A 9,014-nucleotide genomic window follows, 5' to 3' on the forward strand; every position below is an offset into this window, starting at 1 on the left:
TATGTTACTTTATATGGCAATTTAAGGATCCTGAGATGAAGAGACAATCTGGGATTATCCAGATGGGCCCTAAATGTAATCACAGGTGTCTGTAAGAGAAGCAGAGAGATTGGAATGATGTAGCTACAAACCAGAGAATGCTGGCCGATACCAGAAACCTGAAGAGGCAATGAACAGATTCTCCCCTAGAGTATCTAAAGGGAGCATAATCTCATTGACACTTAGATTTTGGCCTTAGTGAGGCTGATTTCAGTCTTCAGATGTCCAGAACCATGAGACAATATGTTTCTGTTGTTTTAAGCCACCAAGTTCACAGTAATTTGTCACAGCAGCCATGGGAAATTAGTATCTGAAGGTATTTTTTCCTTTTTTCAATCTTTTTTTTTTTGGCTTTGAGAATTTATTTTTTAAATGATTTTATTTTTTCCATTATAGTTGGTTTACAGTGTTCTGTCAATTTCTACTGTACAGCAAAGGGATACACTCTCACACACACACATATATACACATTATTTTTCAATCTTTTACTTTGATCTGCAATAGTTTTAGTATAATATGCCTAGAATAGATTTATTTTATATATTACTTGTGTTCATAGGAAGCCTTTTTTATTATTATTATTATTTTTATTTTCAGGGCTACAACCATATCATATGGAAGTTCCCAGGCTAGGGGGTGAATCAGAGATTGCAGCTGCCAGCCTACACCACAGCCACAGCAATGTGGGATCTGAGCCACGGGATCTTAGTCACGTCTGTGACCTACACCACAGCTCATGGCAACGCTGGATCCTTAACCTACAGAGCCAAGGCTAGGGATCAAACCTGTGTCTTCATGGATGCTAGTCGGGTTCATTAACGCTGAGCCATGATGGGAACTCCCTATAGGAATTCTTGAATCCATGGGTTAATATCCTTGATCACTGTAGAAAATTGTTACCATGATCTCTAGATATTGTATTTGCTCCATTCTATCTTTCATCTCTTGGATTTCTTTTACACTACATTATAACTTCTCTCTGTACCCCTTATGTATACCCTATCTTATGTACTTTTCATCTTTTTATCTCTACTTCACTTGAGATATTTTCTCCTGCTCTTCTACTTTCTTTCCTACTGTGACGAATCTTTTGTTATACCCATCCATTTATTTTTGCTATCAGTAATTGTATTTTCAGCTTTAGAATTTTAATTGTATTATTTGCATTATTACTAGTTTCCTAAAAATTCTCAACCTATTGTTTCACTTCCTTGAATATATTAAACATCATTATTTAAAATTTGTGACTAAAGATTCCTAAACCTGGAGTCTCTGAGTCTGTTTTAATTGTCCTTCCAATTCTTTTGTCATTGTTGTTGTTGTTGTTGTTGTTATTGTTTTCTCCTAGAGTCTCTGCCTCCCTGGACTTGGAGGTGGGCCAGAGGAAGCAGTCTTCATTTAAATACCACAAGTTCTCACCTTTCTTATGGGATCTTTGTAGATATCATCAAATAAACGCTTCTTCATTTGTTGTTCACACTTAGGACATTTCCAGTCTTTAAATGATTGCTGCTATTATTGGTTTGTATTGTTTTTACTCTTTCACCATGAAGTGGGTTAGCAGACTTCTTTATACTATCATGTAGGAAGATGGTCTTTCTCCTGTATTTTATTTTATTTATTTTTTTACCCAAACTCTGCAGAGTTCCCAGTTCTCTGCAAAGGTCATATATATGACTGATCTTCCTTTTCTGTAACTTTGACCAAAAGTTTGCCCTTTATTTGGCTATCACCTAAAATGCTTGCCTCTTCCCTTACTGTCTCTTGAATTGAAATACAGTTAAGGTCTAAGAAATAAAATATAATCACTTTCTTCATGAAAATACAACATTTCCTGGCATGAAAGTTAATTATCACATTCCTCCTGACAGGTTGAATTTGTACTTTGACCACCATGTGGCTGGCTGTTAGTAGTTCCTTTACTGTCAGTCAAACTTGGTGATAAAATTGGGAAATATTTTAACTGACTTCATTGAAGGCTGCTGTTACTCAGTTATTAAAATAAGAAAGAGATTTGAAATCTATACTAAGTCTCTATTGTGAGGCAATTATTTTATTTTTAGAGGAGCTCTTGGAACTTTTAAAAGCCCATTCTTCTGGCAGAGAAACCATTTACTATGTTACTCCTCATGGTGCCCAAGTCCTTGAAGGACTGAGTCCACCTTTTGGGAAGTACTCTATGAGGCTATCATGTGCTTTGGATCACCCTTCTAGTCCATTTTATGAGATTTTCCTCAAGTCTTTTATGTGAGATTTGACCTTGAAAAAGATAATGTCTTTCCTCATTTGAGTTTATACTTACTCTAGTGGGAATTATCATCTGAGAGTTTTCCTTGTCGGCCTTTAATTCAATTTCTTATCAGCTTGACTGGAATCTGAGCAAAACTACATTTATCAAAGAATTAAGCATGCCACATGGTTATTGATCTCAAAATAAAACTATGTAAGACAAACTAGATTGAATGTGCCCTGCAGGATCAGGTAAGTATCACAGTTTAACTATCCATTCTCAGATCTTAGGTTTTCAAGGGCATCAACTAAGAAATCTAGGACCTCACAGATTCCCTTTCTGACTTCAAACTCCAGATATGCTCCTTTGTTTCAAAGACTAAGAATTTAAATGACACAGTGAATGGAGGGAAAAATATTACCTACAGAATCTTATCCAATCCATCATCAAATATTTCTGGCTCAACCTTAACAATTTCTCCGTTACTGATATACTTATCATTCTCTTCATCCTGGTCGCAGCCACAGTTAACTCTCATCTGGACTACTGCAGTAGTCTCCTAATGATATAACTATCTATGCCCTTTCCTAATTACCAACCAATTTGAACACTGTAGCTTGGGTGATTCTTTAAACAATTAAGTCAGATCAAGTCATTTCTCTGTTCAATAGCTCTCAAACTAACAGCAATAGCCAAAGTCCTCACAAATAACTAGGTGAACTCACATGATCTGGCCCCCTTCTGCCCCTCTTACCTCTCTAATTACTCATTCTAAAGTTCAGTCAAGTCCAGCCACCCTGACCTCCATGCTGCATTTCATCCACATTATATGTGTTCCTGTCTCAGGAGTTTTGCACGTCCTGTTCCCTGTGCATGGAACTGTCTTTCCCCAAATAGTCACAAGGCTTCTCATCAGCGAGTTCTTCTCCGAGCTCTCAATTTAAAAAAGACTTACCCACCTCCCATATATTCCTTAATTCCCTTATTTTGCTTTATTTTTCTCAATATCATTTATTCATATGTTCTGGCACACAGTAGAGTCTCACTGCACATCTCTTGAATGCCAAAATTAATGATCTTGTCAGAAAAACAAACCCATATCAGAGAAATGGTACAAATCTGTGGCTTATAATGTTGAGATGCTAGGTTAGCTTCTGAAGACCACACTCTTTAAGGCATGAGATCTGCTCTTGGGGATCACTGGTCTTGCTCTGGAGCCATTCCTTCTCTCCAGCCACCTCCAGGAAAATCCTGTCCTGAACTCATTGACACACAGTGACATGTCTTTGTTTGAGATATAATATTCTAAATCATACATATATCTAATATTTAAATGAAATTGGCTGTTTAACCATTCTTTAAATTCCAAATATGCTATCATGCATCCAAACTGTTCAAGTCAATAGAGCCAAAGATGGCTAGATATTTCCATTCTGGTTTCCTTAGCTGTCCTTCCCAGCTAGCTGAGTCATGATGTTTCCGACTTGTCTCCAGATCTCGAGTGCAGTTAGTTATCTCTTCCATTCAATGTAAAAAAGGCTATATGTGGGAAAAAGGAATAATATATATTCTATCTATTTGATATGACTAGAATATCAGAATATTCAGAATATCAGAAGAGGGAAAAAGTTGTAGTGATAAATCTTACAAATTTCTCTCTGTATCAGTTCATCTCAGTGGCCAGCCACACTCCTCCCATGGCATTTAGTTTTATCTATTATAATGGTAAGGGCAAAGAACTATAGGAGGGACCATGGACAAACTTTGTGGAAGCCTCTTTCTCTGAGAGTCACCTTAGGAAAGGGCTTTTGCTGGATTCCAACTGCAATGGCATATGTTTTGCCAATAAAGTCACCTATATTTCTGTCAATTTGTCTCATTCTTCAATTACATTATTCTGCCCATTCCCTTCTTCTGGAGCTTGTCTTATTTCTTAGAAACCTATAAGAAAATGGACAACTTGAGGGCCTCTGGAGTGCCATTTTCCTCACTGTGTTCTCCACAAGCATGATGCTGAACAGTTATTAAATACTCTGAGGTGGATAATCTTGAGGGCCTATGTGATAGACTGGAGTAAGGCAAATCCTCACTTTGAGAAGGGTAAACAGCCTGAAAATGGAAATGGGTGTTGAAGCCTTAACCTCCCAATGGCTTAGAATGTGACAGGTACAGAAGGAAGGTCATGTGAGAACAGAGAGAGAAGACAGCATCTACAAGCCAAGGAGAGTAGCTTCAGATGAACCAGCCCTGCTGACAACTTCATCTCAGACTTCTGGCCTCCAGAACTGTGAGAAAATAAATTTCTATTTGTTTGAAGTGTAGTTCACTTACAATACTGAATTAATTTCAGATATACAGCAAAGTAATGCAGATATATATACATACAGATACATATATATATTTCTGATCCTTTCCCATTATAGATTATTACAAGATGTTACATATAGCCTCCTGTGCTAGTCACTAAGTCATCATTTTTTTATATGCTTTTTAGGGACACAGCTGTAGCATATGGAGGTTCCCAGGCTAGGGGTCCAATCAGAGCTACAGCTGCCAGCCTACACCACAGCCACAGCAACACCAGATCTGAGCTGCCTCAGCGACCTACAACAGCGACCTACAGCATGGGTCATGGCAACATCAAATCCTTAACCCAATGAGTAAGGCCAGGGATCGAAAATGAGTCCTCATAGATGGCTAGTTAGATTCGTTTCAACTGAGCCAAGGCAGGAACTCCCTCACTGTTTTTAAATTTCTGGTTTTTTTGGTTTTTTTTTTTTTTGTTTTTGGCTTTTTGCCTTTTTCCAGGGCCACACCCAAGGCATATGGAGGTTCCCAGGCTAGGGGTCTAATCAGAGCTGTAGCCACCGGCCTACACCACAGCCACAGCAATGTGGGATCCAAGCCACGTCTGTGACCTACACTACAGCTCATGGCAACACCAGATTCTTAACCCACTGAGCGAGGCCAGGGATTGAACCCGCAACCTCATGGTTCCTAGTCAGATTCGTTAACCACTGAGCCATGACAGGAAATCCAAATTTCTGTTTTTTAAACTTCTCAATTGTGGTACTTTGTTATGGCAGCCCTAACAAACTAACACAGATGGCTTCTGATGGCCATTAATGAGTTGTCTTTTTGTCTAAGTAGAAAGTCAGGTCACATCTAATTTTATGAAATGCCACAAGCCATCATGTATTTATTCATGATGCTGTTGAATTTTTCAAGACTTCCCTCTGCATGTTTCTGTAACAACTCAGATTTTACAAGTGGGCTTGATTCTCTCCACCATTTACTGCTCCTGTATCTATTGTAGGTGGTAGTGCCAAAAGCCATACAAGACTGCAAGACTGGCATTAATCCATAGTGGCCTTCTTTTTCTTTTCTTTTCTTTTTTTTTTTTTTTTTTTTTTTTTTGCTATCTACCTGAATGTGCTAAAGGAGTCTTGATCTCCTTGGTCCTGAGCTACTCATTATGAGGGACAAATATTGTCCCCTCTCAGGGACCTCCTGTTCCCATCTTTCCATTTCTACTATGAAGGAATGGACTGGTTTCTCTCACAGCCCTACACTATTGGACAACCCAGGATATTATTGCTTTGGTTCTTGAGTTAGTTCCTGATCATTAGAGGGTGGGAGGGAAGCCTCATCTGTAGGCTATTACCTGTTTGTCTTGCCTTCTCCCTTTATTTCACTATCAGCATCCATAGCCACTCCCCACCAGCGGCAAAATAAATAAATAAATCCCAAGGCACTCCATTCCAGTTGACTGGAACCTCACAATATTTAATGATTAAAATGTTCTTGGTTCCCACACGCATGGGTAATCAGGAGTTAGCTCAATATTCTATTCAAGACAGAATTACTCATCAACATTTCTAATGCTCTAAGGTGAATAGAAGCTGCACACAAAAGAGTATTTGCAACAGAACTTAAGCTTGCTCCTATAGGCACTTTTGTATTTTATTGTTTTAACTATCTGGGTAGAAACTTGATTTTAGAGTATAATTTCTTTGTCTTCTTTAGCAGACAATATTAAATGAGCCTTAATATTTTCTTTGTGAGTCAAAGTCATCCTATGAGCATCACTTATTTTATTATCTGTAATACTGTGCTATATTAACTCCTGACCAAAATAGTCTTAGATTACTGTGCTTTTTGAATAATTTACCTTTTCTAAATTTTTTGGTTTCCCCTCTAGCTAGTAGGCTGGCCGCCACTATTCTTTCTTGTTTTTTTCATTGTGCCTGTGCTTCAACAGTGTCTTTTGACACCCCTTCTGATTTATTTTATGGTTAGGCTACTGGTGAAATTAATCTATTTCTGCTTCTAAAGAAAATAAATGCTCACTTTATAAAATAGAAATAAAACATAAAAGTACAAATAATAAAATAAAATTATATACAGATATAATTTATTTATAGTAATGGCTTAGTTCAGTGAGATAAAACTAAACCTGGTACATTGCAATCTGATTTTTTCACTCAGTGATTCTGTGGATATCTTTCCTGTCAATACAGACATATCTTAGACTTTCAAAATAACTTGAGTATTCTTTGTGTGGCATTATCATAAATGTGTTCAAACTACTAATCACTTGATTCATTTAAAAAACAAGGCTGTGATATGCAGTCTCTGTATGTATGCTCATTTGTCCTATAATCTCCATGAGATATGTAATCACCTGGATTAAAAAGTTATGCATGTTTTATATTTTGATACATATTACTCAGAGATACCCTATAGATGTTGGTTGCACCAACTTATACAAACATGTAGAGAAAGCCTATGTCCCCTCCTAACACTCTAATATTAATCTTTTTCATCCTCGTTAACTATCTGCATACATATATACATTTGTATCTTAGGTTGCTATCAAAGTTATATACCTGTTCATATTTTTTCATATATTTTTTCATTCATGTTATAAATTTTCTCTTCACGTCTTTTGCATATTTTTCTATTGTGTCTTTTGCCTTTTGTTTTGTTTTTAATTTGGTTAAAACACTGGTGTTTTAGAGTCATTAACCTTAGCGCTAATAACTCACAACTAGTGTTTCAAACCTTCTAATGGTGCATTGAGTGGATATTGTAGTTCTGATCTCTGCCCCCTCAAGACAGAAGCACTCTTCTTTCCAGATACCAGGAGTGTTAGTGATTAAAGCTTTTTATCTGAGTTTCACAATAAGAGATTGGTCACAGTCACCTTTCCCAAATCGTATTTTCTTTCTGGGAGCAGCTTGCATCCCCAAACTGGTCAGTGTGGAGCTATAAAGTCCTGGGTCTCTTGTCTCAATTTAGAACAATTCTAAAGGGTCACCTCAGCCTCAGTGTTTCCCATGAGATTGGTTGAGGCCTCTGTAATGAACACTTCACAATTCAACTTCTAATTCTGCTTTCTTTCTTCCCCACCTAAATGTTGATTTGGAGAGTACTCTCCAATAAACTTCTCACATGCAATTCTCCATTTCAGTGTCTGATTTTTGGGGAACACAACTAGCAATGGTTGGTACCAGGAGTGAGAAAGCCAACTGTAAAATGTGGATTTTTTTAGTTGGACCACCTCACCTCACTCACATGCAAGCTGGCAATAAGAACCTCATCACTGGTGGTGGGTGAAGTCTAATAGCAGTGCAATTGATAGCATTCACTAGTGGTGAACTAAGAATGGTATACTAGTAGAAGAGAATGCCTTGTGGGTAAAAATATCAGGTGTTTGAGAAATGCAGGGGAAGTAATAAATATAAGAACAATGGAATGGGTAGATGATGCTGCAGACAATCAGAACATAGCAGAAAGACTGTCAAAGACTAAGGGTGATTAGACACCCATTAAGAGCTAAGTGTAAAAACCAATACATCTCCTTGGCAGTATAAAAAGAGAGAATGTTTCTGCCTCCAGAAGGCAAGTAGGAAAAGCCAATTTTCATACCCAGGGCTTAATTATGAGAGGATGAGGTTAAACTCTAAACTTCTGAAGGTTGGCAGACATTTGGTTTTGGATAGGAACAAATATCAAGGGGCCTCTTGGCATGGACCAAATATCTTATCAACTTTTTAGACAGGTCCTACATATAATGAGAATTTTTTGGCATAAACCAAATGTCCTATGGATGTTTTTGGTAGTATCTATTGTCTGCAAGGCTTCTGGGGATTGGCTACATGACAATCAGAGCCTTGATGGGTATAGAGTAGGACCCTGAGCCATTGAGTAGGAACATCTGAGCTGATGTACTCCAACATCTTGATTTCTCAAATTCTCCAGAATCACTCCTTCCTATGGAAAAAAAAATAGTATTTCCTACTTGCTTGGAGGCCATGCAGAGATCTCTACCTTGCATGGCATCCTTTTCAATATCTTTTCTCCTTTCACCCTCCCATATAATAGAGCAATAACCAGGGTTAAGTTACAACATAACATGGCCACACAAATGTTGAATCTGCTTATAGATAAAACAAACTATACTCCAAAGGAGCTGCAACGTCTGGTTAATATATACCACCAGAAGATCTGAGACTATGTATGGGACTGGGTTCTGAGAGTTCTGGATTAATAGAGACAGAGTATAAAGTTGGATAAGAAAGATTTTGTGGGCACGGGACCATTCTCCTATAACACAATATTTAATAGCCTGGCAAGAACCCTGTGGAATAGTGTTAATATGCTGTTAGGCTGGCTTTTAGAAACAAGAAGAAGGTGATGGTCCACACTAAGTCAAGGTGAAATGCTTCAAGAAAGACAGTGA

The sequence above is a fragment of the Sus scrofa genome, chromosome X (genome assembly GCF_054392235.1).
Source record: "Sus scrofa isolate SSC_HxYL_T2T_F1_AM1 chromosome X, Sscrofa_HxYL_maternal_Yorkshire_Landrace_v2.0, whole genome shotgun sequence".
Lineage (NCBI taxonomy): Eukaryota > Metazoa > Chordata > Mammalia > Artiodactyla > Suidae > Sus > Sus scrofa.